This window comes from Heterodontus francisci, chromosome 27, assembly GCF_036365525.1.
Source record: "Heterodontus francisci isolate sHetFra1 chromosome 27, sHetFra1.hap1, whole genome shotgun sequence".
Lineage (NCBI taxonomy): Eukaryota > Metazoa > Chordata > Chondrichthyes > Heterodontiformes > Heterodontidae > Heterodontus > Heterodontus francisci.
The window spans coordinates 68,682,968-68,698,712 of record NC_090397.1 but is presented as its reverse complement, the minus strand read 5'-3'; the positions used below and the strand labels follow the sequence as shown (position 1 = coordinate 68,698,712).

Sequence of the window (15,745 nt, the reverse complement as noted above, 5' to 3'; positions counted from 1 at the left end):
CTCTAGAATACTGAAAACTGGAGTAATTTCATTTTATATTGGTTGTTGACAAAACTAATAAGTATTCACTGTCAAAGAAGAATAGCATTTCTTAGCATTTGAATCATTCGATGGATACGATTGTGAAGTAGGGACAGAAACAAAGAAAACAAACTTGTATTTATATAGTAAAAGCAAAATACTGCAGATGCTGGAAATCTGAAATAAAAACGAGTAATGCTGGAAATACTCAGCAGGTCTGGCAGCATCTGAAGAAGGGACACTGACCTGAAACGTTAACTCTGCTTCTCTCTCCACAGATGCTGCCAGACCTACTGAGTATTTCCAGCATTTCTTGTTTTTATTGCATTTATATAGTGCCTTTCATGACCACAGGATGTCCCAAAGCGCTTTACAGCCAATGAAGTACTTCTGAAATGTAGTCACTATTGTAATGTGGGAAATGCAGCAGCCAATTTGTGCACAGCAAGCTCCCACAAACAGCAATGTGTTAATGGCCAGGATAATTTTTTCAGCCGGAGCTTCCTCTGCCGTGTCCCTCCCTTTTACTACCCCACCTGGCCAAACTTCCTCTAAAGATTCCTCTGCCCTTGACCTGAACTCACATCTTTCTCCAGTTTTTCTCCTATTTCTCCTCGTGCTCTCTCTGAGCTCATCTTGTCCATGAGACTCACCTCTTGTTCCCTTGATCCTATTCCCACTAAACTCTTGATCACCCAACCTCCCCTCTTGGTCCCAATGTTAGTCGATATTGTAAATGGTTCCCACTCTTCAGGTGTTGTCTCTCTTTCCTCTAAATCTTTAAACCTCACTTTCCTCCTTTAAGGCACTCCTTAAAACCAACCTTTTGGTCATCTGACTTAATAGCTACTTATGAGGCTCGGTGTCATATTTTTATTTTATAACACTCCTCTGAAGTGCTTGGGATGTTTTATTATGTTAAAGGCAAATGCAAGTTATTGTTAAAATCTCAGAGCCGCCTTTTCCTTCCATTATAATTGTGTCTACTAGAAATACCAAATAGAGAAACATATACTCATAGTTGCTGTTGACTTGAGCTTACTTACTTTCAATGTGTGAGATAAGGGTTTCCAATGCTAAACATTCCCCCTAGACAGTCACCATTTAATCTTTCTCCTTGTTAATTATACATAACAGTGGCTCTCTCTCCCCCTGTCATTCATACATATTTTGTTCACTACCATGCCATGTATTCATTCATTAGTCACTAGTTTAAAGTTACTGTGGGGGTGGGTTTGTCACTGAAGTAACATTGATTAACATGGATACCATTCTTACAAAGTTTGTTCTCTATATTTTCTTGTGTAGAGTTATGTATCTGTTGCAGCATCGTAATGAAAAAGATCAATAAAAATTTTAAAACATTTCACTCCAGTTATCAAATTTGGAGGTACAATGAAATCATCTTTAGAGGTATTAGAGCAGAGGATGATTCTGAAAAGTATATGTGAAGAGTTTGTGATGTAGCCGCTTTGAATGTACTTGGGTGAAAGCTATGCTTGTAATACCATTTCCAGAAGATTGAATCTGGTGAAGGTATAAAGACATCAATGTTCTAATCTTAACAGGACAAAACAGAAATGTTTTAGAGATTTTCATACAGCTATTAGTTATTGGCATTCAGACATGTCTGATCATCAAACTGACAGGTCTGGAAACCTTTCTCCAAAGTAGGAACAATGTGATGTCCAAAAAGTGCATTTTCCTTGAGGGTCAACTTTAAAAGAGCAGCATAGGATCAGTAGTGGCCAGCTGGTACTTCAATTCCCCAACGTGGACATCTCCAGGTTGGTCTGATGCCAGTCCAGAGTGCTACCATTCACAGAGAGGGAGGAACCACTCCAAAAAGCAGGAGGTCACTCTTTTAAAAAGAACATATCACTCAAGCAGCTCATGCCATGAGCAAAGATCCAAAATAGCAGGTCTGCATGGGAGGGGATGTACCTGACTGACTATAATAAGAGTTAGGAGATACTATCTCAATTTTTTTTCAAATGACAGGCTATAGATCGCTTTGTACCACAAATATCTCTAACCTTTCCTACTGGAATTACTGATTTCTGATTGACATAAAAAACAAAAAGTGCTGGAAATACTCAGCAGGTCTGGCAGCGTCTGTGGAGAGAGAAGCAGAGTTAACGTTTCAGGTCAGTGACCCTTCATCAGAACTGCATTCTGATTGACACATCACTGCAGGAGTTCCTCAGGGCAGTGTCCGAGGTCCAACCATCTTCAGCTGCTTCATCAATGGCTTTTCTCCATCATAAGGTCAGAAGTAGGGATGTTCGCTGATGATTGCAGTGTTCAGTGCCATTTGCAACTCCTCAGATACTGAAGCAGTCCGTGCCTGCATGAAGCAAGACCTAGACAACATTCAAGCTTGGGCTGATAAGTGACAAATAACATTCACGCCACACAAGTGCCAGGCAATGGCCATCTCCAACAAGAGAGAACCTAGCCATCTCCCCATGACGTTCAACAGTATTACCGTCACTGAATCCCCATCAACAACATCCTGGGGGGGTTAATATTGACCAGACCCTTAACTGGAACAGCCATATAAATATGGTGGGCTGGGAAAATAGACTAATGGGAAGGTCAGTGGATGAGCAGTGGCAGACATTTAAGCAGATATTTCATAATACTCCGCAAAAATTTATCCTGGTCAAAAAGGACTCGATGAGAAGGATGAACCACCTGTGCTTAACAAAGGTGGTCAAGGAGAGTATTCCATCAAAAACTAAGGCATACAAAGCGGTGAAAACTAGTGGTAGGCTAGAGAATTGGGAATTTTTTTAGGAACCAGCAGCGGATTACTAAAAAACTAATAAAAAGGGAGAAAATTGATTATGAAAATAAATTGGCAAGAAATATAAAAACAAACAGCAAGAGCTTCTATAGGTATATAAAAAGAGAGTAGCTAAAGTGAGCATGGGACCCTTGGAGGATGCGACTGGAGAATTGATAACGGGGAAGAGGGAAATGGCAGATAATTTAAACCAATATTTTGCATCGGTCTTCACAGTGCAGGACACTATAAACATCCCACAGATAACAGATTAGCAAGGAGCTAATGGGAGGAAAGATCTTGTAACAGTCTCTATCACGAGGGACAAAGTACTTGACAAACTAATGGGACTAAAGGCAGACAAGTCGCCAGGACCTGATGGCCTGCATTCCAGGGTTTTAAAGGAAGTAGCTGCAGAGATAGCGGAGGCACTGGTCAAAATATTCTCGAACTCACTGGATTCTGGAAGGGTCCTAGCAGATTGGAAAACCGCTAATGTGACGCCCCTGTTCAAGAAGGCAGGGAGACAAAAAGCAGGAAACCAAAGGCCAGTCAGCCGAACATCGGTCGTTGGGAAAATGCTAGAGTCCATTATTAAGGAAGAAATAACAGGACGTTTAGAAAAGCTTAATGCAATCAAACAGAGTAAACATGGTTTTGTGAAAGGGAAATCATGTTTGACAAATTTGCTAGAGTACTTTGAGGATATAACAAGCAGAGTTGTAAAGGGGAACCAGTAGATGTAGTGTATTTAGATTTCCAGAGAGCATTCAATAAGATGCCACATAAAAGATTATTGCACAAGATAGGAGCTCACGGTATTGGGGGTAATGTATTTGCATGGATTGAGGATTGGTTAACTCACAGAAGACAGACAGTCAGGATTAATGGGTCTTTTTCAGGTTGGAAAGACATAACTAGTGGAGTGCCACACGGATCAGTCCTAGGGCCTCAATTATTTACTATCTATATTAATGACTTGGAGGAGGGGGCAGAGTGTAATATATACAAATTTGCTGACGATACAAAAATAGGTGGGAGGGCATGTTGTGATGAGGACATAAGGAATCTGCAATAGGATATAGATAGGTTGAATGAGTGGGCAAAAACTTGGCAGATGGAGTTTAATGTAGGAAAGTATAAGGTCATGCACTTTGGTAGGAAGATTCAAAAGGCAGAATATTATTTAAATGGAGAGAGACTTCAAAAAAGTGCAGCACAGAGGGATCTGGGTGTTCTTGTGCATGAAACACAAAAAGTTAGCATACAGGTGCAGCAACTAATTAAGAAGGTAAATGGAATTTTGACCTTTTTTGCTAGGGGTTGGAAATTAAAAATAGGGAAGTCTTGTTACAAATGTACATGGTGTTGGTGAGGCCGCACCTGGAGTACTGTGTACAGTTTTGGACCACGTATTTAAGAAAGGATATACTGGCATTGGAGGCAGTTCAAAAGAGATTCACTAGACTGATTCCTGGGATGAAGGGGTTGACTTATCAAAAACGGCTAAACAGGTTAGGCCTTTATTCATTAGAGTTTAGAAGTATGAGGGGGTGATCTTATCGATACGTACAAGGTTCTGAGGAGGCTTGACAAGGTAGATGTTGAGCAGATGTTTCCATTAGTGGGGGAATCTCGAACCAGGGGACATAGTTACAGAATAAGGGGACACTCATTTAAAACTGAGATGAGAAGGAATTTCTTCCCTGAGTGTAGTGAATGTCTGGAATTCTGTACCCCAGAGAGTTGTGGAGGCTAGATCACTGAAGGTACTTAAAGAGGAGTTAGATTTTTGAAATATCGGGGAGTTAAGGGCTATGAGGAGCTGGCATGAAAGAGGAGTTGAGGTCTGGGGCAGATCAGCCATGATTTTATTGAATGGCGGGGCAGGCTTGAGGGGCCGAATGGCCTATTCCTGCTCCTATTTCTATGTTCTTATGTTCCAAACGTGCGACCTCTACCACCGAGAAGAACAAGGGCAGCAGATGCATGGGAACACCACCACCTGCAAGTTACCCTCCAAGTTGCACACCATCCTGACTTGGAATTATATTGGAGTTGCTTCACTGTTGCTTGGCAAAAATCCTGGAACTCCCTCCCTGACAGCACTGTGGGTGTACCTATATCACATGGACTGCAGCGGTTCAAGAAGGCGGCTTATCCCCACCTTCGCAAGGGAAATTAGGAATGGGCAATAAATGCTGGCCCTGGCAGTGACGCCCATATCCGGTGAATGAATAAAAAAAGACATGTATTTAATGAAAATGAAGAATTGTATTGCTATTGAGATCTATTCAGATATAATGCTATTTCTGCTGCGACACAAACTATTACTGCATGATACTTAGTGTTAACAATATTGCTGATTCTTAAAGGTAATGTTGATGTAGCATTCAAGCAGCAGCACTGGGACTATCTTAAAGCAGTGGCAAATGAGCAATCTCTGTTCAGCATGGCTCCATTTCAGCACTAAAGTGTGTGTGGTAATACTGGAACTGATGACGATACTTCAAATATTTGAGCCAAAAACACATCTGGTGACTTAATGAGGTTACCAACTGCATCACTACATAGTGCTGTTTATAATCCTGTTAAAAGCCGTGCAAGTAATTTCATTTGGACAACTGCATCCCTGTGGACCAAGCTGCTCACTGTGAACAATATCCAATGATTCAAATATTCAGAATTTATGATGTGTAAAGGTGATCTAAAACAGACAATCTCAAACCTCAACAGTTATAGGGATAAATAATGACTACAATGATCAAATACACCATTGCTCCTTTGCTGTTTTAGACAGCAGGAGAGGGTTGTCATCTGTGGAGGGGAACCTTCCAAGTCTGAGTTCCGGAGATAGGATGATGTGTGGAGATTCTAACATTTTGCTCAATTGTATTTCCCTTTGGGCGATTAAATAGGTGGTGTTGTGTTCACAATAGGATAGACTGTGGAATGGAGTGGGTGGTGGTCACATGGCAGCTTTCCTGATACATGCTATGTTATATGTCTTTAAAAGTTATTGCTTTAGGACCTCAGGTAGGAAGAAGTTCGGGGGTCACTAACGTCTCATTGCTTTGATGGAATCACATTAGGAGTCAAGCTCTATAAATTCTTATGCACATTACCACTGAATTACAAAATCCCATGATACAGTCTAAGCCCTGTCCAGCTATCTTGATTAAATAGCTTCAGAACAATTATTCCAATTTCATCTAAGGTCTGGATTGGGTCTATTGACTTGCTTGGGTTGTCATCACTCAAGTCTCAACTACAGGGAGGATTATGATAAACTAAGAGAAACCACTTGCTGCATTTTTACTCTTTACACCATTTGAAGTATTCACCACAGTAAAGAGTCTTAACATAGTAAAAATTAGATCAGACTTAGTACAGTTGCTTTCCATTAACCCGCTGATTATTTGCAGATCTTGAACCTGTTTTTCATCCCTTTGCAAATACCAGAAAGAAAATTCCATCAAATAAAAAACCTTAATATTACTGTTCTGTTGAAAGGATGACAATATAAATTGGTTTCAGTTTACATCTTTGTGCTCAAATAATTGGCATGGAAATTTGGCCCACAGTTGTTATGTGCAAAAGGCAAAAATCAATTCTGGGGCTTACCATTGACCAGAAATGGAACTGGACCAGCCATATAAATACTGTGGCTACTAGAGCAGGTCAGAGACTGGGAATTCTGTGATGAGTAACTCACCTCCTGACTCCTCAAAGACTGTCCAAAATCTACAAGGCACAAGTCAGGAGTGTGATGGAATACTCTCCACTTGCCTGGATGAGTGCAGCTCCAACAACACTGAAGAAGCTCGATATCATCCAGGACAAAGCAGCCCGCTTGATCAGCACCTTAAACATTTACTCCCTCCACCACCGACACACAGTGGCAGCAGTGTGTACCATCTACAAGATGCACTGCAGCAACTCGCCATGCTTTCTTCAACAGCACCTTCCAAACCTGCGACCTCTACCACCAGAAGGACAAGGGCAACAGACGCATGTGAACACCACCACCTGTAAGTTCCCCTCCGAGTCACACACCATCTGGACTTGGAACTATATCGCCGTTCATTCACTGTCGCTGGGTCAAAAACCTGGAACTCCCTCCCTAACAGCACTGTGGGTGTACCGACCCCACATGGACTGCAGTGGTTCAAGAAAGCAGCTCACCACCACCTCCTCAAGGACAATTAGGGATTGGCAATAAATGCTGGCCTTGCCAGCAATGCCCAAATCCCATGAACGAATTTTTAAAAACTTGTATTTGTATATGGGTCCTCATTTTGTTTAATATTTTTCTTCAGTCTTTATTAATGACTACTTCTTTAAACAAAAAAAGTATTGCCTCCCATTTTCACTTAATATTCCTACTTTGTTTTTATGCCCTTTGGCCCACTCATTATTATTTGCCTGAGAGCATCAGCATTTGATCATTGTAGTATAAATGCCTGTTAAAGTAATTACTTAAATTCAGGTTTCCCATTGGAAAGCCCAATGTTGTAGCATTGAAAATGCTGGTTAATTTCTGCAAGAGTTGCTTACTTTGGTAAATACTGTTGATTTCTCGAAGTTATCACTGAGAACATGCCTTAAACATGCATACTTGACATCAAACCATATCGTTTTGAATTACAATATGTGGACATGCAGCTTTATGAGTTACAGAACCAGCAGTGTAAAATTTTATCACTAGCTGAAACCTAATTCTGAACCTTCTCTGCATGTATGGTTGCTGCCCTAATGTTAATCTCTGCTATAAAAACCAATCGAGGATCTGAACTACTGCAAAATAGACAAACTTTTCCAGCTGACTGAACTGAGAAAATCTGAATCAAAAGAAATCGCTTTAACTGTTCCAATTTTTATTATAATGGCTCTGAGTTTACGGTCAGTTGGCAAAGCAAGGGCACGCACCGCTGACCTTGAAATAAGCCTCGCTGGGAGTCTAGTGATCTCTTTGGTGAGAATTTTAGCGCTATCACTGCGCAGTGGTACAGCCACTGAATGCAGGTTCTTTACTGGGGATTTCCCAGCGTGGAGCTGGAGTGATGTCACCAGGCTGTCCATGCAGCCAATCACATTAAAGGATTTTCACAGACAGACAAACAGTAAACAAAATGCAGTAACATGAACTCACTTTTAAACATTTTTTACATAGAGCAAATTAAAGATTGGGACATACACATGGGGGGCTGAATTTTACCAGCCCCTCGACACCACGGGTCGCAGTGAGGGGGCTGGTAAAATGCAGCGAAGAGAGGCCCGCCTTGACCCGCGGCATCGAGAAGGGCCCGCCGCAAATTACTGGTGGCGGCAGGACCTCGGTGCAGCCCCCCCCCCCCGTCGCATGGCGACGGCACCACAATTAGCATATGGTAAACGGTACTTACCTTTGCTGATTATGCAGCCCGCTATCTCTCCATTGACACTTCTGATTTTTCGATGAAAGGCCGGCACGTCCACAGAGGCAGAAGGTTTCACGGCAGAAGGTAAATTTCTTTTCAGGGGTCTCACTCTGCATTCCTAAAGGAGTAGGGCCGGGGGCATTACAGGGGTCTCACTCTGCATACTGGAAAGGAGGAGAAGGGGAATCCACACGGGGATCTCACTCTGCATTCTTAAAGGAAGGGGATCTGGGATTACTGGAGGGAAAGCTCTGCTGGCATGAAGGGATTAACAGTGTATGCTCTGTGTTTGTTCGTGTTTGTGAGGGGGCAATGGCACACTAAGCATTCTGTGTGTGAGGAGGGTGTCAGAAAGGGCAGGAGCATTAAGGTTATATGGATGGTGGGGGCAATCGTTTCAGCTGGTAGGACCTTGATGTGGTCATGTTGTGCCACTCTGAGTACTGGCCAAGATGGGCAATGCCATGGCATGCCACATAGTTGATCCAGGAAAGCAGCTGATGTACCCCTCAACACCAATCCCTGCCCTGTTGGGAACCTTTGAATACATGCGGGGTTCAACTTCATTTATCACATGGAAATAGGTATGACTCATCCTACATTGTGTGATCCTCTGAATGTGAGGATCTGTATGCGCCAGAGGCAAAATCAACAGGCAGGTGTGATCCAAGTAGAGGCCCCCGGTCTGAGCAGCAGCCCCCAAGGGGAGCTCGTCATTATGGTCGCTGTGAATCTACAGACCCCACATGACATGCCATCGGATATCAGAGCACCAGTGTCAGAGGCGACTGCGCATGTAGAGAGGGTGGTGACATGTCTCTGTGCCCTGCTCAAGGATGACCTGCAGCCCATGGGCTCCGGTGGACATCCCATGCCTTTGTTCCTCATAGTGGAAGCAGTTCTCAAGCCTGATGCCTCTGCAGCATTTCAGGTGCCGAACCAGGGACCTTTGTAGGGGTCACACAGTCAGCAGTGCACTGCTGCATCAGGGAGGTCACCAATACCCCGCACCCAAGGGCCAGTGAAGATGTCCGCTTCAGGACGGACTCTCACAGCCAGGCCCAGAGGGTCAATAGTTCTGGCACCATTGCCGGAGAACCATAGGTTGTAATGTTCATAGACTGCACTCATGTGGCCATCAGGCCGCCCGCCAGGCTACCACCTGCAGGTGTCACCATTAAAGGAATCCTCTCAATTTAGGTGAAGCTGGTATATGATCATCGCAGATGCTTCATGTAAATCTGTGCCCGCTTCTCAAGCAGTTGCCATGACACCTGGGTCTTGCACCAGTCCCGGCTGCCACCGCTGTTCACTGAACTGGCTCAGATGGAGGGGTGGCTTCTTGGAGATAGGGGCTATCCTTTGCAGACATGGCTCCCGACATCAGTGAGAGACTCCACCACTGCTGATGAGGAGAGATACAACGCCAGCCACTGAGCTACATGAGTCACCATTGAGCAGGAGATCGGCATGCTGAAAGAGTGTCTCCAATGCCTGGATGGATAGGGTGATGCCCTGTACTATGGGCCAAAAAGGCCAGCTCCTTTCTTTGCTGCTCTGCACAACTACCCACCCAATAGGGGCCAGGCTTGGCATGATGAGGAGAGACGTCAACAGGATTCCTCCTCAGACTATGAGGACGCCGTGGACCTACAACATGAAAGACGCATGGGAGGGCAAAGCAGGTGACTAAGGTAATCAAGAAGGCATACAGCATGCTTGCCTTCATCGGTCGGGGCATAAAGTATAAAAATTGGCAAGTCATGTTGCAGCTGTACAGAACCTTAGTTAGGCCACACTTAGAATATTGCGTGCAATTCTGGTCGCCACACTACCAGAAGGACGTGGAGGCTTTGGAGAGGGTACAGAGGAGGTTTACCAGGATGTTGCCTGGTCTGGAGGGCATTAGCTATGAGGAGAGGTTGGAAAAACTCATTGTTTTCACTGGAACGACGGAGGTGGAGGGGCGGCATGATAGAGGTTTACAAAGTTATGAGCGGCATGGACAGAGTGGATAGTCAGAAGCTTTTTCCCAGGGTGGAAGAGTCAGTTACTAGGGGACATAGGTTTAAGGTGCGAGGGGCAAAGTTTAGAGGGGATGTGCGAGGCAAGTTTTTTACACAGAGGGTGGTGAGTGCCTGGAACTTGCTGCCAGGGGAGGTGGTGGAAGCAGATACGATAGCAAAATTTAAGAGACATCTTGACAAATATATGAATAGGATGGCAATAGAGGGATACGGTCCCCGGAAGTGCAGAAGGTGTTAGTTTAGGCAGGCACCAAGATCGGCGCAGGCTTGGAGGGCCGAATGGCCTGTTCCCGTGCTGTACTGTTCTTTGTTCCTTGTTGTTCTTTGAGGGCAGATGGCACCCAGGCTCTGCACACAGGGCTAGCAGTGAGGTAGGGATGTACGTCAGTGGCTATCAAACAAAGGCTGTCTGCTCCATAGAAACCGACACAAGCTCTGCAAGCCACACATCACCTTTGCTCACCTGCTGTGCACCAATCCATATCTGCAGCATCCCTGTGTAAACCATTAGAGGCAGCAGCTGACTGAGCCAATGTCCATGTCACTGCATCCGTGGAGATGCTCATGAGTAATGGTGGCATGGCAATTATGTTATTGCATACGTTGGCTCTCCTGAAGGGCCAACGGTGCAAAGGCATGTGGCATTGGCACTACATGCTGGCACATATCATTCACACAGAGAAAAGGACACACATGTTGGTGAGGAACATTTAGTGAAAGATGTATTTACATTGCTGTGACACCCTTGCATTTCCATTTGTGTCAGTGTGTTCTCTGTAAACCTCTGTAATACCTTTTATGGTCTATTGAACTCTCACTTCCTGGAAGGTGCAAATTTAAGGTTAGTCATCCAGGTGCGGCACGCCTACAAGAAGGAATGTTACATTTGAGTGGGAGAAGAGGATCGCAACTTCACAGGACACTGGGACACAGCAGGGTAATAATGTGGCAGCAAAGTGGACAGTGCTGGGGTCACTCAGCAGGTCAGGCAGCATCTGTGGAGAGAGAAGCAGAGTTAACTTTCAGGTCTGTGAACTTGGACAAGTTAACTCTGCTTCTCTCTCCATAGATTCTGCCTGACCTGCTGGGTTTCTGCAGCACTTTCTGCTTTGCTGCCAGATTGACAGCAGCTCCACTTTTCAGCAGTCAGGTAAGTACTTCTTTGACAGCTGTCAGGAAGCAGGTGCTTGGGGGCTTAAAATAGAGGGTTCCTCACTGTGTCGAATGTCCCACCTCTCCCCACGTAATATGGGGTGGGCGGCTCGGCACTGTGATTCTAATGAGCCCTCGCGCGTAACATCGCGGGGGCTCTGCGGTGGCTGCTAAATGCGGGCACCCCGCTGAGTTGAAAGGATGCCGCTGCGCAGTGCGGTGCCCAAATAAAATTCAGCCCGGGGTGTGTGAAGGTAGAGGCTAAAATATTTTGAAAAAATACTTCACTTAAGAAAGATTATTCAAACATTTAGCATAAAAATCTACTAATTAATTATTTAACAGTACTCCACGAATGTAAAATTATTTTTTCAGGGCCAGTTCTGTGATTCATGAAATATTTTTAATTACATCGCTGTTAAAATCTTTCTCCTCTGTGCTTTGTTAAGTCCAAGGGATGCAGACTTGTAAGGATATAGTGGACAACTGGTTTGGCCATCCACTCGCTGGACCACTTAAAACACTACTGTGTCCTGGCATTCATCCTGGAATGAAAAGATTACCATGAGCTTCTTTTCGCCAGAGAAAATCATCTTCTTAAACCCCTCTCCCCTGTCTCCTCCACCCTCACCTCCAACAATAAGTGCGAGGAGCTCATGGACTTCTTTGTCACTAAGACAATTGGCTGCCTCTGCCGTGTTCCTCCCTTCCACTAGCCCATCCGGCCAAACTTCCTCTAACGCTCCCACACGCCCTAGCCCTGAATTCACATCTTTCTCTAGTTTCTCTCCTATGTCCCCTCATTCCCTCTCCAGGCTCATCTTGCCTATTAGACCCACCTCCTGTTCCCTCGATCCTATTCCTGCTAAACTGCTGACCATCCAACTTCCCTTCCTGGTCCCCATGTTAGCCGATACTGTTAACAGTTCTCTCTCTTCAGGTGTTGTCCCTCTCTCCTTTAAATCTACCATTATCTCCTCCCTACTCAAAAAGACAACCCTCGACTCCAGCATCCATCTACTGCCCCATCTCCAACCTCCCTTTCCTCTCCAAAGTCCTTGATCCTGTTGTCGCCTCTCAAAAATTGTGCCGATCTTTCACAGAAGCCATATTTAAATCCCTCCAATCAGGTTTCTTTCCCTGCCACAGTACCGAAACAGCTCTTATCAAAGTCACAAATGACATTTTATGTGACTGTGACAAAGGTAAACTTTCGCTCCTCATTCCTTCTCGACCTGTCTGCAGTCTATGACACAGCTGGCCACACCACTCTCCTCCAAGGCCTCTCCACTGTCGTCCAGCTGGGTGGGACTGCTCTCACCTGGTTCCATTCTAACCTATCTAATCGTAGCCAGAGTATCACTTGCAATGGCTTCTCTTCCTACTCCCACATCATTACGTCTAGTGCCCCTCAGGGATCTTTCCTTGGCCCCCTCCTATTTCTCATCTACATGCTGCCCCTCAGCAACCTCGATGTCCGGAAACACGATGTCAGTTTTCACATGTATGCTGACGATACCCAGTCTGATCTCACTACCACTTTTCTTATCCCCTCCACTATCTCTAAATTGTCAGACCGTTTGTCCCACATCCAGTACTGGATGAGCAGAAATTTCCTCTAACTAAATATTGGAAAACCAAATCCATTGTCTTCAGTCCCTGCCACAAACTCCACTCCCTAGCCACTGACTACATCCCTCTCCCAGGCAACCGTCTGAGACTGAACCAGTCTTTTCGCAACCTTGCTGTCATATTTGACCCCGAGAACTTCCAACCACAAATCCGCGGCACCACTAAGACCACCTATTTTCAACTTGGAAACGTTGCCCAACTCTGCCCTTGCCTCAGCTCATCTACTGAAAGTCTCATTGATGCCTTTGTTACTGCTAGACATATCTATTCCATTGAAGTCCTGGTTGGCCTCCCACATTCTACCCTCTGTAAACCTGAGGCCATCCAAAACTCTGCTGCCTGTGTCCTAACTTGTATCAAGTCCCGTTCGTCCATCACCCCTGTACTCACTGACTTACATTGGTTCAGGGTTAAGCAATGCCTCAATTTTAAAACCCTCATCCTATTTTTCAAATCCCTCCATGGCCTCGCCCCTCCCTATCTCCATAATCTCCTCCAGCCCCACAACCCTCCGAGATATCTACACTCCACTAATTCTGACCTTTGAGCATCCCTGATTTTAACCACTCCACCATGGTGGCCATGCCTTCAGTTGCCTAGGCCCCAAGCTCTGCAATACCCTCCCTAACCCTCTCTGCCTCGCCACCTCTTTTTCCTCCTTTAAGATCCTCATTAATGGGAACATAGGAGCAGGAGCAGGCCATTCAGCCCATCGAGCCTGCTCCGCCATTCAATACGATCATCGCTGGTCATCCACTTCAATGCCTTTTTTCCCACACCATCCCCATATCCCTTTATGTCACTGGTATTTAGAAATCTATCAATCTCTGGTTTAAATGAGTGAGCATCCACAGCCCTCTGGGGATAGAGAATTCCAAAGATTCACAACCCTCTGAGTAAAGAAATTTCTCCTCATCTCGGTCCTAAGTGGCTTCCCCTTTATTTTGAAGTAGGGAAAACCTACCTCTTTGACCAAGCTTTTGGTCATCTGCCTTAATATCCCCTATGTAGCTTTGTGTCAAATTTTGTTTTATAACACTCCTATAAAATGTTTTACTGCGTTAAATGTGCTATATAAATGCAAGTTGTTGTTGTCATTGTTCTTGCTGCTCTATAAGTGACCACTAGGAGGCACTCTAGGAGGTCAGTGGAGACCATCTTGCTGATCTTCCCTCTCTCAATGCGCAAGTGCTTGGTTTCGCTTTACCATCGCAGATGTCACATGGAATGGCAGAACAGGCTTGAGGGGTTCAATAGCCTACTCCTGATTATGCTTCATGTAATACAGTGTGAACGTATGCTTTTGGCATGTTCTACGGTATATGAGAATAGTTCCAGGGATGAGGAACTTCAGTTACATGGTTAGATTGGAGAAGCTGGGACTGTTCTCCTTGAAGAAGAGATTAAGGGGAAATGTGATAGAGGTGTTCACAATCATGAGGGGTCTGGACAGAGTAAATAGGGAGAAACTGTTCCCATTGGCTGAAGGAGCCAGAACCAGAGGACACCAATTTAAGGTGATTGGCAAAAACAAGCAACAGCAACATGAGGGAAAAATTTTTTGTGCAGCAAGTGGTTAGGATCTGGAATGCACTGTCTGAGAGTGTGGTGGAGGCAGATTCAATTGAGGCCTTCAAAAGAGAACTGAATATTTATCTGAAGAGAAAAAATTTGCAAGGCTACGGGGAAAAGGTGGGGGTGTGGGCCTAGGTGAGTTGCTGTTGCAGAGAGCCAGCACAGACATGGCTGGCCTAATGGCCTCTTTCTGTGCTGTAACCATTCTATGATTCTGTAAATGTGAAGCTCAGCCTCACCTGCAATTATTCACCATGAGAATGTTCTGAAGATTTCTTCAGAAGGGGGAGTAGGAAGAGAAGCCATTGTATTGATAGGAGGAAGCTACAATAGCATACTAAACATTGTCCTGTTGGCTTTCGGCTTTAAAATTAAAGCTGAGGCCTTGTTACATTATGCATGAACTCCAAGTTGTTAAATTCCCCTTTCATCATGAAGAAAACACTGACCAAAACTGCAGCGGTAAAATTCCAACAGAGCGTTAGTGATCATTTGTGAACGCCATATTTAGTATAGGCACGGAGCCACTCTGTTTATAAATATTCTTTTGGGCCTCCTTATCTCGAGAGACAATGGATACGCGCCTGGAGGTGGTCAGTGGTTTGTGAAGCAGCGCCTGGAGTGGCTATAAAGGCCAATTCTGGAGTGACAGGCTCTTCCACAGGTGCTGCAGAGAAATTTGTTTGTTGGGGCTGTTGCACAGTTGGCTCTCCCCTTGCGCCTCTGTCTTTTTTCCTGCCAACTACTAAGTCTCTTCGACTCGCCACAATTTAGCCCTGTCTTTATGGCTGCCCGCCAGCTCTGGCGAATGCTGGCAACTGACTCCCACGACTTGTGATCAATGTCACACGATTTCATGTCACGTTTGCAGACGTCTTTATAACGGAGACATGGACGGCCGGTGGGTCTGATACCAGTGGCGAGCTCGCTGTACAATGTGTCTTTGGGGATCCTGCCATCTTCCATGCGGCTCACATGGCCAAGCCATCTCAAGCGCCGCTGACTCAGGAGTGTGTATAAGCTGGGGGTGTTGGCCGCTTCAAGGACTTCTGTGTTGGAGATATAGTCCTGCCACCTGATGCCAAGTATTCTCCGAAGGCAGCGAAGATGGAATGAATTGAGACGTCGCT

The 15,745-nt window shown here is 44.9% G+C and overlaps 1 protein-coding gene across 2 annotated transcripts in view; it reads right to left on the bottom strand.

The window, feature by feature from the left end:
- camk1da (calcium/calmodulin-dependent protein kinase 1Da) overlaps positions 1-15,745 on the bottom strand; it is a 429,764-nt gene that overhangs the window by 90,972 nt on the left and 323,047 nt on the right. The window lies entirely within an intron of this gene.